We start from the raw sequence: 14,141 nt of genomic DNA on the forward strand, positions 1-14,141 counted from the left end.
AACGTAAGTATTGGTAAGTATATAATTATATTTTAAATGTTATATGTTTGGGGTAAAGGGGTATTTTTAGGGTTTAGGGTCAGTTTTGGGTTTTAGGGTAAAGGGGTATTTTTAGGGTTCAGGGTCAGTTTTTAGTTTTTGGGTAAAGGGGTATTTTTAGGGTTCAGGGTCAGTTTTCAGTTTTTGGGTAAAGGGGTATTTTTAGGGTTCAGGGTCAGTTTTCAGTTTTTGGGTAAAGGGGTATTTTTAGGGTTCAGGGTCAGTTTTTAGTTTTTGGGTAAAGGGGTATTTTTAGGGTTCAGGGTCAGTTTTCAGTTTTTGGGTAAAGGGGTATTTTTAGGGTTCAGGGTCAGTTTTCAGTTTTTGGGTAAAGGGGTATTTTTAGGGTTCAGGGTCAGTTTTCAGTTTTTGGGTAAAGGGGTATTTTTAGGGTTCAGGGTCAGTTTTCAGTTTTTGGGTAAAGGGGTATTTTTAGGGTTCAGGGTCAGTTTTCAGTTTTTGGGTAAAGGGGTATTTTTAGGGTTCAGGGTCAGTTTTTAGTTTTTGGGTAAAGGGGTATTTTTAGGGTTCAGGGTCAGTTTTTAGTTTTTGGGTAAAGGGGTATTTTTAGGGTTCAGGGTCAGTTTTTAGTTTTTGGGGTACAGGGGTACAGGGTAAAAATAAATTAAAATTAATTTTAAATTAAATTAATTATTTGAAATTAAATTACATTAAATTACATTAAATTATTTTTGGGGTTGAGGGTCAGTTTTGAGTTTTTGGGGGACAGGGGTACAGGGTAATAATAAAGTAAAATTAATTTTAATTTATTAAAATATTTAATTAAATTAATTAATTGGAATTACATTAAATTAAATTACTTTAATTTATGTTTGGGGTTGAGGGTCAGTTTTGAGTTTTTGGGGTACAGGGGTACAGGGTAAAAATAAAGTAAAATTAATTTTAAATTAAATTATTTAATTGAAATTAAATTAAATTAAATTACATTAAATTATATTTTAGAAAATTAATTTACGATTATAATATTAATATTAATATATACTTACCAATACTTACGTTGTAATGGTATGCGTTGTAAAGGTACCTGCGTTGTAAAAAAATGCGTTGTAAATACATGAGTTGTAACAGTATCCGCGTTGTAAAAGATGCGTTGTAACGGTATGCGTTGTTACAGTCCGCGTTGTAACATCATATATCCTTGCAGGGTCTTTTTTTCAATATATATACACAAAACTCATTCAACAGGAAAGTACCACCCGAGGCTGGTGTTGTTATTCCCAGATTTAAAAGTTACAGGTATAAACGGCACATCAATAATAATGACTGTCAGTTGTTATGCCTACCTGAATGTCGGTTTGGAACACCTACTTCGGGTCTTAGGAAGGCTTCGAGGGGGCTAGACCCGGAACGATATTTGCAATCAGTAAAAAAGCGTGTTTCCATACTTGCGGTTTTGTTGTCGAGATATCTAGGGATTCACTGCTGTACCTCGCGCTCCGTGCCTCGTTGCTACGCGTTGCGCTGTAGCTGCCTTACATGACCCGGAAGTAGCTGGGCTATACTACCGGGTATGTTTTGAAGACGCTGGGGTAATCAAGCTAGAAAACGGACTTTCTACATGTTTGTTTCTGCTCGTATATACAATGCGTATATTTTATCTATGGCATTGGCTGATTTTAGTGATTTTGATCGATCAGCTGCAGGGAGTGATCATGATGTAGTGCAGGTGTTATGTATTTCTATTAAAAAAAAATTAATATTAACAACAACTACTGTTTATTTTTGGTCACGCTTTGGTCATAAAGTGTAAGTTATTGCACGTGAAGTGCTACACACTCACTGTGAAGGAGTTATAGGTGTTTTATCAATATTCGTTGTACTGTATGTCGTGATTGTGGAGCTATATACATTTACACTCTACTTATGCATTGACACTGCCTGTGTGCACCCGTATCTTTTCTCTATCTCTCTCCTTTGGTTAGATGCACACGGTTCATCTGTTGGTGACCCCTATGTTAAGTGGTCTTCTGTCTCATGCCCTCCTTGCATAAGTCCCAAACTTGTTTGTTGTTAATTCAGTGATATCAGATTGGGATTGAAAATGGGCTAATATGCCCAAATTGTGTCTAAAATACGCCTGAGGTTCTTTTGAGGAGGGGGTTGTCATGTTCTTCATCTCGAAAGGCTCAGCCAAGGAATGCTGTCGTTCAGGCCTTTTTTGTCTGTACCCAGACGGTGGATCCAACGCTGTTCCTTTTCAAAAATGATTCTCTCAACTTTGCTGTCCTTGTTTTCTATGGTTTCTAGGACAACCCAGTTCAGTTCATCCACTGTGTGGCCCTTTTCTAGATATTTTAATAGGAAAAGAAGAACGCATTGTTGCTGGGAGTAAACGCTCATTGCACCACAGTTTAGAAATCACAGAATGGAGTTATTTTTTATCAGCCTTTTCATCATTGAGGTAAAGGACTACGTGAACACAGACTTCAGACTACAAGAATCACATTCCCCAACCAGTCCATGGTCACCAATTAAGTGCATAAAAATCGAGTTGAAAAATAAAACTGACACCAGTGTATACAAAGCAAGCTTTGCCAGATGGCATAAATTGGAGTGCATCATCTTTGCAGACATGCGGAGGGAGCAAGTGATTGGCACTGCAAGGCTTCAATGGAGTGAGCATTTAGGTGGATTAGGCGTTGGGATTGTTCTTCATGAGCTGCACATCGGCGTCTACCATTTCTTTCACCAGCTCATCAAAAGTGACCTTCGCTTTCCAGCCTAGCTTCTCGTATGCTTTGGTGGGGTCCCCTTGGAGAAAGTCCACTTCAGTCGGACTGTAGTACTTGAGGTCTTAGTTCTTGCTAGTCTCCTTGCACAGGCCTACTTCGTTCTCATCCTTCCCTTGCCACACAATAGTTTGTGCTTGAAGGCTTTCAGTTTCTCCACAAACTCACGCACGCTGTGTACTTCCCCCGTTGCTATGACAAAATCTTCAGGTTCATTGGATTGCAGCATCATCCACATAGCCTCAACGTAGTCCTTGGCATGGCCCCAATCCCGCGTGGAGTCCAGATTGCCCAAGCTGAAGCGTTCCAGCTGTCCAAGATGAATTTATACTACCAATCGGCTAATTTTTCGGGTTACAAAATTAGCCCCTCTCCTGGGGCTTTCATGATTAAAGAGGATGCCATTCACAGCAAACAGACTGTAGGCCTCCCTGAAGTTCACCACTATCCAGTATTCATAGAGCTAGCTTGGCTGCTACTCTTACAGGCTGCACATGACACACACTGGTGCAAGTACTCTTAGGTAGCACAGACCCCGGACAGGGAGGCCGCTCAGCTATTTATGAATTATTACGGCTCACTGTATCTTTTTGAGATAATACTGCCAGATGTGAACTAGGTTAGTCAGCCTCTCCCCCCTCCTGAGGCTTGCCCTGACCCCCTGTCCCCCGATGCCTCATTGTGTCGCATGTTAATGGCCTAGAATACCCATGTAACTTATTCTCAGCTTCAGGTTAAAAACAATATACGGGCGGCGCTGCTTTTTTAAATAAATTACAGTCTGTGGCCAGGTTGTGAGTCTTGGGCTATGTGTGTACCCTTACATTTTTGGTGCATTACAGCTGTTTTAAGGTCTTCTTAGAGTTTTTATATGCTCAAATAAGTGTGATTTCTGATATGTAAAAAGTGTCACTCATCGGTGTTGAAATGTCACTCATAATTACGCTGAAATTATTACAATGTTGTAATATCCCCAGCGGTCTAGTGGTCGCACGCACACACGCATCCACACATCCGCAGGCCAGGCGTGGCCTGCGGGGTTGAATAAAAGGAGGACGTCCGCTCGGGGACGTCACTTACGACTGAGACAGCGTGTGTGCCTGCAGTCTGTCCGCTGTTCATGCGCGCCAGCCCACGCGCACCTAGGCCAATAGCAACCAAGGTGGCCAGATAAGATCACCACACACAGGCACAACATTGGTGACGAGCGGATGGAGCCCGACCCTCGCCCGTGCACAGGAGCGTGAAGCGGAACACCCTGCTCCTCCACGCGGCCCTACCACGTGCCTGCCTGCGGCCTATAACCGGCCTGATCCTTCACCTGGCCGCCCCTGCCGCTGCAAGTTGGTGTCACTGAAGGCCCCAGTGGCTGCCCCCAAGAGTAGGCGTGTCGGGGGCTGGAACCGGACCGGCGGCGCAACCAGTTGCCGTACCCCACGCATCTCGCGTGAGTCGCGGGGAGCACTGCCGAAGCTCACGCATCTCGCGTGAGATGCTGCAGACAACTCCTGGTGACCCCAACTATACCCTGCAGGGAGTGTGAGCGTCATCTTGCCTCGCGGAGGGGTTCCAGTTACTCGACACACCCAGAAGCCCGTGGAAAACTCGACGGAGCTGAGGTAGGCCGCCCCCGCTGCCACGTGAGAAGGAGGGAAAACTTGACAAGGCCCACACTATCCCGGCAAGCTTGCAGAACAGGGGGAAGAAGGGGTGATCACCCCAACAAAACGACCCCATGGCGGATGAAGATGTGCCAGCAGCCACCATCAACATTCCGTTCCAACATGCTGCATCTGGGGTCCTACCACCGTTCAGCGAAATGGAAGATCCATCAACAGCATCCCCACGTTGGAAAGTATGGCTCGAGAGACTGGAAAATTATTTTGTGGTCACGAGAGAAACGGACAAGGTAGTGAAAAGATCCCTACTACTGCACTATGCAGGGGATGAGATCTTCAGACTGTTCAAACACCTGCCCAACACTGGGGCAGCGGATGATTATGACTCTGCCGTAGCAGCCCTCAATGGTCATTTTGACCCACAGCTGAACCTAGACTTTGAAGTTTTCAAACTGGGACAGTCACGTCAGAGGGAAGGCGAAACTATGGGCCGTTTCTATGCTCGTGTAAGGGAACTGGCAAGCTCCTGCACGGATGAGGATCAACCGAAGGCCATACGGAGACAGATCATCCAAGGATGTCGGGACAAGACACTGAGAGGATCAATACTACGCAAGCCAGGGATCTCACTCGAGGACATCCTAATCTTGGCCAGGTCACATGACCTCTTGAACGTCAGGGCCACCGCAATGGAACAAGCACTCCACAAACCCCAAGGTAAAACAGAGGCCATCAAGAGTGAACGCGCAGACGGGGTGAGGACCCAGCCACGTGGGTCACCCCAAAAGAAACACCGGAAAGATCAGTCCTGAGCCCGGTGTGGGTATTGCAGGCACGAGCCCCATGCAGCTAAAGACTGCCCAGCCCAGGGCAAACCCTGTGCAAATTGTGGGATCCCAAACCATTTTGCGTCTGTGTGCCGAAGACGGAACACATCACGGACCTTCAGAAAGTCACGCATGCCTACCAAAGCAATTAAGCAGTTGTCGGTAGCTGAGCCACCATCACCGAAAACAGAGAAGTACCTACTCACAATGGATGGAGATTCGGAGTCCGAGGATGAAGAGGCATACATTATCTCTTTTGCGCGGGAACTCAAACAGGGACGATGTCCGCAGCCGACGTGCGTTGTGCAGATGGCCGGAAACGAAGTCAATACGGTAATCGACACAGGGGCCACTGTGAATGTCATGGGTCTGCAGCAATTCAAGAAACTACGCCCGTGCCCCCAGGTGCTACTGTCTAAAACGAGGATATTCGCATATGGAGCCGATACACCACTACCCCTCAAAGGCAAAATCACAGTACCCATCAAGGCCGATGAGTTGGAGGTGATGGCGACGATCCACATAATTAACAGAGAGGCCGACACTCTGCTAAGCAGCCACACGGCCGAAGACCTAAAATTAATAGCGTTCGCCAACCGCATCAGAGCACACCAGGTGGATGAGCTACTGGGACGCTTCCCCGAACTTTTCACGGGACTGGGTTGCATAAAGTGTGAGCCAATCAAACTGCACATCGATAAATCCGTCACTCCCATCGCCCTACGCCACCGCCGGATTCCGTTCCACTTACGCCCACTGGCGGAGAAAGAACTTGAGAAGCTGGAAAACTTAGGCGTCATTGAAAAGGTCACTGGACCCACCCCGTGGGTTTTCCCAATGGTTATTGTGGAAAAGCCAAAACAACCGGGGGAAATTCCGAGTGTGCATTGACATGCGACTGCCAAACGCCGCAATCCGGAGGGAGAGGCACCTGACCCCTACCATGGATGATATCATTGCGGACGTAAATGGGTCAAAGTGGTTTTCGAAGATTGATCTGAACGCCGGATACCACCAGCTACCATTGGCGGAGGAGAATCATTTTATCACAACATTCAGCACCCACCTTGGATTACGACGATACAAGAGGTTGACCTTTGGTATTTCCTCGGCAGCAGAGGTGTTCCAAAACACCATTAGAGAACTTCTGTTTGGGCTGCCTGGGGTAATTAATGTCAGCGATTACATTCTGATCCACTCCACCACCACCTCGGAACATCACAAACACCTCCGGGACGTCCTGAGGAGACTGAGCGCCCATGGAGCAACACTTCACAAGAAAAAGTGTCCGTTTTTTCAGCCCTCCATAGAATTCTTCGGGTACGTCTTTAATCAGGAAGGCATCCAGGTGGACCCGAGGAAGTCCAAGGCAATCAAGGATGCCCTAGCACCAAAATCCCCAACAGAAGTAAGGAGCTTCCGTGGAATGGCCACTTACTGTGGCCGATTCATACCGGGCCTAGCCACCTGGAGCGAACCACTGCGGGCGCTGACCAAGACGGATGCCGTCTGGCAGTGGGGTCCAAAAGAAGACGAAGCATTCCGGGGGAATACAAATCTGGCCAATGGACAGTGCTAGCATTCGCTAGCAAGGCCCTCACCCCGACCAAGACCAGGTATGCCCAGATTGAAAGAGAGGCCCTAGCCATCAAGTGGGCCTGTGGCCATTTCCACCTATACCTGCGAGGACATCCGTTCGTCATGGTCACCGACCACCAACCCCTGGTCTCTCTCTTTAAGGGAACTGCTCCACATCTGCCACCCCGAATAGAACGATGGGTGATCCAACTCCAACCATATGAGATGGAAGTCATATACCGACCGGGAGCCAAAAACCCTGCGGATTTTCTTTCCCACCATCCATCGCTACCCGAGCCAGAATCGGTAGACGGTGAGTGTGAGGAGTATGCACAGTGGGTGGCACTCACATCATGCCCCCAAAGCATAACACTAGAGGAGGTTAAAGAAGCGGCCATCACCGACAACATCTACTGTAGGTCTTTGAAGGCGGTTCAAGAAGGTTCGTGGGCTGAATACCTTCGCCCTTCCAACTCCTGGTCAGCAGAAGACAGAGAGTCCCTCACAAAGATGTGGAGAGTCAGACATGACCTAAGCGCTATTGAAGAGGGAGTGTTGCTAAGGGGGTCTCGTTTGGTCATTCCCCAGAGCCTGAGAAGCAGAGCTGTGCAACTCGCCTATGGTGGATACCAAGGCACCACAAAGATGAAGGCGCGCATGAGGGAAAAAGCATGGTTCCCGGAGCTGGAGAGCATGGTGGAAGAGCATGTTCGGAGATGTATGGCCTGTCAGCTGACGAGCGACCTTGAAAGACCCCTGCCTGTGATCACTGAAAAAGCCTGCGCATCTCCCTGGGCCAAGGTGAGCATAGACTTCAGAAGCTTCCCTGGAGAGGGACACACGCTGGTAGTCATCGACTCTTACTCGAAATACCCACTAGTGGACAAAGTAGCTTCCACGGCATTCACACACGTGGGGCCGGCACTGGAGAAGATGTTCTCTATGTTTGGATATCTCCTGGAAGTACGAAGTGATAATGGACCCCCGTTCCAGGGGGCTGAATTTGCCACTTTTCTCCGACAAAGGGGAATTCAACACCGCCGCATCACACCCCAATGGCCCCAGGCCAATGGAGACGTTGAAAGAGTCATGCGGACCCTAAATAAAGTATTCCGTATAGCCTTGGTGGAACAGGCTGATCCGGAGCAGAGGTTACATGAGTTCCTGCGTGAGTATAGGGGCACCCCTCATTGCACAACTCAGAGAAGTCCGTGGACCCTCATGTTTCAGGCGACCCGAAGAGACCTTCTTCCTAAAGCTCCGGGGTGGACACCGCCCCCAGCCAACACGGATGAGGCCCAGGAACGGAGGCGCCAAGGGAATCAGCGGGCTAGTCGTCGCAGAAGAGCCACCCCTAGAAGAATAAGCTCAGGGACCCGGGTGATCATACGGAACCGACGCCCTGGGGGGAAGTTTCAAACTCGTTATGAACCCGGCACCTGGACGGTTAAGTCCACAAGAGGCACCATGATCACGGCACAGAAGGGAGAGGAAGAAGTGTCAAGAAATGCCTCCTGGTTCAAAGCCACATCGTCGGAAGACAGCCAATGCTCAGAGCCAGAAAGGGGAAGCCAGAATTTGAGTTTGACGACTACCCACGATAACGACGCGCTGATGGAAAGACAATCAGAGGAACCGGAGAACGGATCAGCTTCTCCAACGCCATCCGGCACGGCCAGTAGTTCTTGCCGAGACGCTGAGAGCGGTAGGGCCAGCTCGCAGCGGTACAACTTGCGGCCCAACCTGCTACCAAGCCAGAGACTGAGAGACTACGCCTGTTTGCTGAGACCCTGAAGCCACCACCAAGGGACACGCAAGTACCCAGGCCTTTCTGTTCTAAGTTTGTGATCCGGGACTGTCTTACTTGTTTTGTAAAAGGAAAAAATATATATATATAGATGGATAGGGATGTAATATCCCCAGCGGTCTAGTGGTTGCACGCACACACGCATCCACACATCCGCAGGCCAGGCGTGGCCTGCGGGGTTGAATAAAAGGAGGACGTCCGCTCGGGGAAGTCACTTCCGACTGAGACAGCATGTGTGCCTGCAGTCCGTCCGCTGTTCATGCGCGCCAGCCCACGCGCACCTAGGCCAATAGCAATCAAGGTGGCCACATAAGATCACCACACACAGGCACAACAAATGTCACACATAGCAATCTGTAACCTTGGCAGCTATGTCAGAGTCGTTGAAATGTCAGTCATAATTACACTGAAATTATGAAAATGTCACTCAAAGGAATCTGAAACCTTGGCAGCTAAGCTTATAAGGTTCAAAAGGCGAGACCTTTTGGCTATGCTGAATGAAGTTATCACTGGCTATCCTAATGCTTGTTTTCCTACCTTTTCCGTTCTGTTCAGCAAGGAAAAGTTGCAGCCACAGGCATGTGTGAGATAATTTATAGTCTGAGCTGAATTTGGTATTCCAGTAATTCCACAGACATGAGTATTCAGTAGGCTCCCCTGACGTGTCTGCTCCTCCTGCCGCTTTCTAGTTTATATTTCAAAAGATACCCGAAGGGCGCAGGAAACACAATACAATACCAGTAGTCATGTGACTTTCTCTTCTCCCATTAATCCTAGGTGTACGTTTCCGTACAGATAATGCATTTACTCTATATCCCCTACGAGCTGTACTGGAAATAATCACGTGACTACGAGGAGTGAAACGAAAACAACAGAGCTGAGCTAAAATCAGTTGTGCGGCTGGTGGACGAGTGCGAAGAAATCTGGCAGTAGCGAGCTTTAATAATCCAGGCACATGCTCAGCAAATATGCGTTAAAAGGAGAGAAGGCTACAACATTTGTTTTGGAATCATCTCTATTTGCACTTCACTGTAGAAGTTCAAGTTTCTTTAACTCCCCCACTGCCTCCCCAGCCAGGACACAGCGCATTGCGACTTTGGACTTTGTTTTCCCTGTTTGTGGGATCATTAACATGTTTTTAACGGTTTTAGAATGTTATTTACTCTTGTATCCAGGATAGGTCCAGGGATTGACCCAGAACTTTTTTTTAACTGTTGTGACTTTGTCGCGCCCTTATTGCTATTTAATTGCATTTCTGTATCAACTTGTTTATTTAGTCACTTGTAGGGCCGGGGTTTCGTGGTAAAGGGCCATGTGATTCCAATGCCCTTGGATAGGCGGTTTCCTGTTCATTGCGTTCAGATGACTAAAATGCATTCTCGGAGTTGTAGTTTATATTTTCTTTAATTTATTTTTATTCGGGCCTCTACTGGATACAAATGCCTGATGCTTGAAAATGTATTGATTTCCAGCCCCCTTTTTTCACACAATGTGCTTTGTTTATATTGTGTTCCTGCTTTTTTATTGATTGTTTAACCCCTTTGCCGTGGCGGGAATTTTGCTGGGGGGGAATATGTACAGGGTGTAATATAAACCTGTACCTTGTGGCTAAGTATTCCATTTTCCCCTCACTCATTATTAACAAATTTGCTTATAACAAAATGTCTAAGTCCAAAAGGTTTAATTGAAATGTTCAAAGTTAAACACTGTTGTTTTCCAGTTCCTCTACCTTGCTCGCATGATATGACCCTGGGCTGTGAGGGAATTCGAGCAAGTGTTTATCTTTCCATAGTCCAACCCCAATCTGCACTTCTTAAATTGGAAAGGAAGTTTCCAGGTGAAGCTATTTGTTTGTGGTGTGTCTGTTCATTGTTCTGCTGTAGCTCATACCATTATGTAGCAGGAGTCACTACTCTCATCTGTCTTATCATCATGTATTCGTACGTCCATGTGCATCGGTGTAGGTTCGTCTCAAATGGGTGGGGCTTTGTTGGCGGGTGCAGGTGGCTTCCGCCCCTCCTCCCCAAGCTTCCCATTCATTTAATGATGTGCCTTTAGAAAGTGCCAGAAAGCTACCATAAAGATGCCTCGTGTACTGTACATGCAAACAACATAGGAAAGCAAACAGCTCGTACCTTCTTCAGACAGGAGAATGATGGATTTAGAAAGTTTCTAGGATTAACCATTGCAGCGGATCCAGGTAGTGTTTGAACAGGTGAATTCTTTCTTTTGGAGAAGCATCCTGCCTCTTCTCTTCATCAAACAGGAAAGTGTCTGGATCAGAATGGCTTTAACTCCACTGCACATCAGGACTAGATGCTTTGCCACTGGTGGCCTGCTGCAGGAGCTCACATTGAGGCTAAAGGGAATGGCTAGTTCTCCCTCCAGGCTTGAATAATTTTTTTAAAAAACTTATATTTATTGATTTTCACAATAAACAGTAAAACAAAAGACAGTACTGTTGAGTATTAACTGTGTTTGATGTTGATTTCAGGTCAATATGCATACATATGTTATCAAAACAATCATTATTGATGACGATCCTGGATAGCAGGGTCAGAGGGAAATGCAAATACATCCCTATCACATCAGTGTCACCCAACAGACGATGGACTGTGTTCCCCAGCTTATCCCAATACTTTGATGGGTGTGCTGCTGTGGAGGCCACGTGTCTCCTGGATCCTGTACAGCTAACACATAAGAGTGGAATGGCTGCCATGTGTTGAGCTGCGTGGAAGCAGGCGGTTTCATCAGTGCATATGTATCGCTATTCGTGGTGCAATATGTCATACTGCGTAACCATGCTTTTGATGTGGGTGAGAATTGGCTACCCCAATTTAAAGCTACTTCCCTTTTGGCAATAAGGAGTGCAATTGCGACACAGAGTGTCTCTTAGGTTTAGGGAGGTCGTGTGTGTGCCCCATAGGTGCCAGTAGCGGGGACGGTGTGAGTTCCATATCAATCATACGGGTGAGCTCCGTAAAGACTGTTTTCCAATATCTAGTGCACTTATCACAGCTCCATGCCATGTGTGCAAAGTCTGCCTCTGGGAAGCGACACCTAGGACACGTGTGTGGGCCAATACATGTGGTGTATTCTACTCTGTGTCATGGATGCCTGCCAAAGAAACTTGAGGTGCAACAACTTGTGCCTGTGGTTAGGAGAGACTCAGCGTATTTGTATACAACAGCGACGCTGCTGTGACTCAGAAATGAGATGGGCCAGATCCCGCTTCCAGGCGGCATGCACTCCAGCTTGGACATAAGATGGAGCCCACTCATATCTGTGTAACTCCTGTCAGAAGAGGAAATTCAGGGGGTTTGAGTAAATAACTGGGAATTCTGGCCCTCCAGGTCCCCTGTAGGTGTCGCTATACAAAGTGGTCCATTACTGTGACATAGCCAAAACGCAGGTCCTCTGTACGCAAGTAGATATGGCCGCTGGGAAACAAGTCTCTAAATGTTGCCAGGGGAAACTTTTCTAATGTGCGTTTCACAAACGTCTCCTGCTGAATGGGGACCCAGCCATTCCCCGCCAGTGGCAGTAAAGGGGAGTATAGGACGTGGGACCCAGTCACTCTAATCAGACGACGTCAGACCCAACTCGTTGTGGATAGTGTCTGAATGCCCTGCGGGTCGCTTGGCACCCCCTCTGGAAGGAGTGTATTCAAGGGTGTCAGATGTACAAGGTCTGCTTCTGGCCTAAGATAGAGGATCCTGGAATCAGCGTGGTACCGGTGCAGCGCAAAGCTAGCTTGCGCAACAAAGTAGTATATGCGAAAAATTGGAACCTCAAACCCACCCTGCTCGTACGGCAACATCAGGGTTTCCCAACTTATCTGATGTTGTTTGCCTCCACACATAAGCCTAATCAGGTGTGACAGAAGATTTGGAGAAAAAAACCTGTAATATTATAATGGGATGGGGATGTTTTGAAATAAATAAAGAATTGAGGAAGAAAAACTATTTTAATACTGGCAATCCGCCCGCCATTGTCACGGATAATTTTAGTCAGCTTCTCAACCACTGGGCCGTAGTTGAGCTGCAGGATACGGTCAGCATCCCTGTATATGTGACTGCCAAGATACTTGACGGAGTCCTCACATCATGCCAAGGGATATTCCTCTGTTCTTTCACAGGGCGCGGGAGTAAGCGGGAAAACCTCTGACAGTTGATGGGGAGGCCTAGAGAGCGCCATACCTTGTAACTTCACGAAAGATTGGCACAAGGTTTTCGTCTGGGTGCTGAGAAGAATTTACGGGACTAGGTCAGTTTCTTTTAGGTCATGGAGAAGAAGGGAAAACAAAAGCAATCACAACAATAACTCCCTCGTGAACTCTTGACTTTTCAGGGTATGCACCCCAATTATATAGGCATAATCATGTCAACACAACACATTTATTTTACTTTTTCATTGTTTTTATTCTTAAGATTACTTTTTCATTTATTTTCTTTTTTCATGATTTAAAAAAAATAATTCGTATCACAAATTACATAATTGATATAAAAAAACATTCAAAATACACAATTCATTATTCCTAGACCATTATACATATATCTCCAGGTAGAGAACCGAACCAAACACACCACACTCTCTCACTCTTCCACATTTACAACTTCATATCTCTGGACTTGTAAACACGTCTATTAGTTGTTCTATCTATTGCCCAATATATAGCCACTCTGGTTAGTGGGATTTTACAAGGACTTGGTCAACGCGTTTCGGTGGAAATAAACAGCCATTAAAAACCGAACAGTGAGCAGAATCGGGCTGCGCGCATGAATTAGCACAGCTAAATTCATGAGCTACAAGCAGGTGGCGTTCGTGCGTCACAGTGATTGTGCATGCGCCCTTTAAAATTAAGCTTGTGTCCAGTTAAGCGCTAGGAAGTTATGTACGTTTTCACTTGAGAACACAAAAAATCATTTGTGCTTGTGAATGTAAAATGGACATCGACGGCGGTTAATGGGTATCCTGAAAACGATGGCAGGGAAGTAGTCCACTCCCACTGTACTGTGAATACCCGTGGTGCTTAGCTGCCGAGGTTTTAGATTGCTATGTGTGACATTTTCATAGCGTAAGTGTAACTATGATTGACATTTCAACGACTTAGTGACGCTTTTAGCACCGTCTATCCCTCATCTGGCGCGTGAGAGGGTGTGCACAGGGAGCCCTATTCACAAGAACTATATGACACAAGTCTAGCAAGTATTGCTGTAATTTAATTTAACAAAAATGCTTCTCTAGCTCGTAGGGATTCGAGAGCTAATTACTGCTTAGAACAAAGGCCATTAAGTGTCTCCGATTTCTCCACTTAATGAGGTTTTGTAATTGGCTTTCATTATAATGCAGCTTTAAAGAGCAAACCTCGTAAACCTTTTAATGTTTCAGGGCACGACGCATTGATGGTAATGGGCGCGCGCGCCCTAATGGAGCCGTGAAAAACTTTCATTTTCAATGATTTCATCTGTTCGGAAATGCCGCAAAATCAATATCGAGGCACGCGCTGGGACCTGATGTC

The 14,141-nt window shown here is 46.5% G+C and overlaps 1 pseudogene; it reads right to left on the reverse strand.

The window, feature by feature from the left end:
- Nucleotides 1-2,618: 2,618 nt before the first annotated feature.
- Nucleotides 2,619-4,339, reverse strand: LOC147662781 (GDP-mannose 4,6 dehydratase pseudogene; annotated as a pseudogene).
- Between the last annotated feature and the right edge of the window lie 9,802 nt (nt 4,340-14,141).

This window comes from Lissotriton vulgaris, unplaced genomic scaffold (genome assembly GCF_964263255.1).
Source record: "Lissotriton vulgaris unplaced genomic scaffold, aLisVul1.2 SCAFFOLD_3292, whole genome shotgun sequence".
NCBI classification, from domain to species: domain Eukaryota; kingdom Metazoa; phylum Chordata; class Amphibia; order Caudata; family Salamandridae; genus Lissotriton; species Lissotriton vulgaris.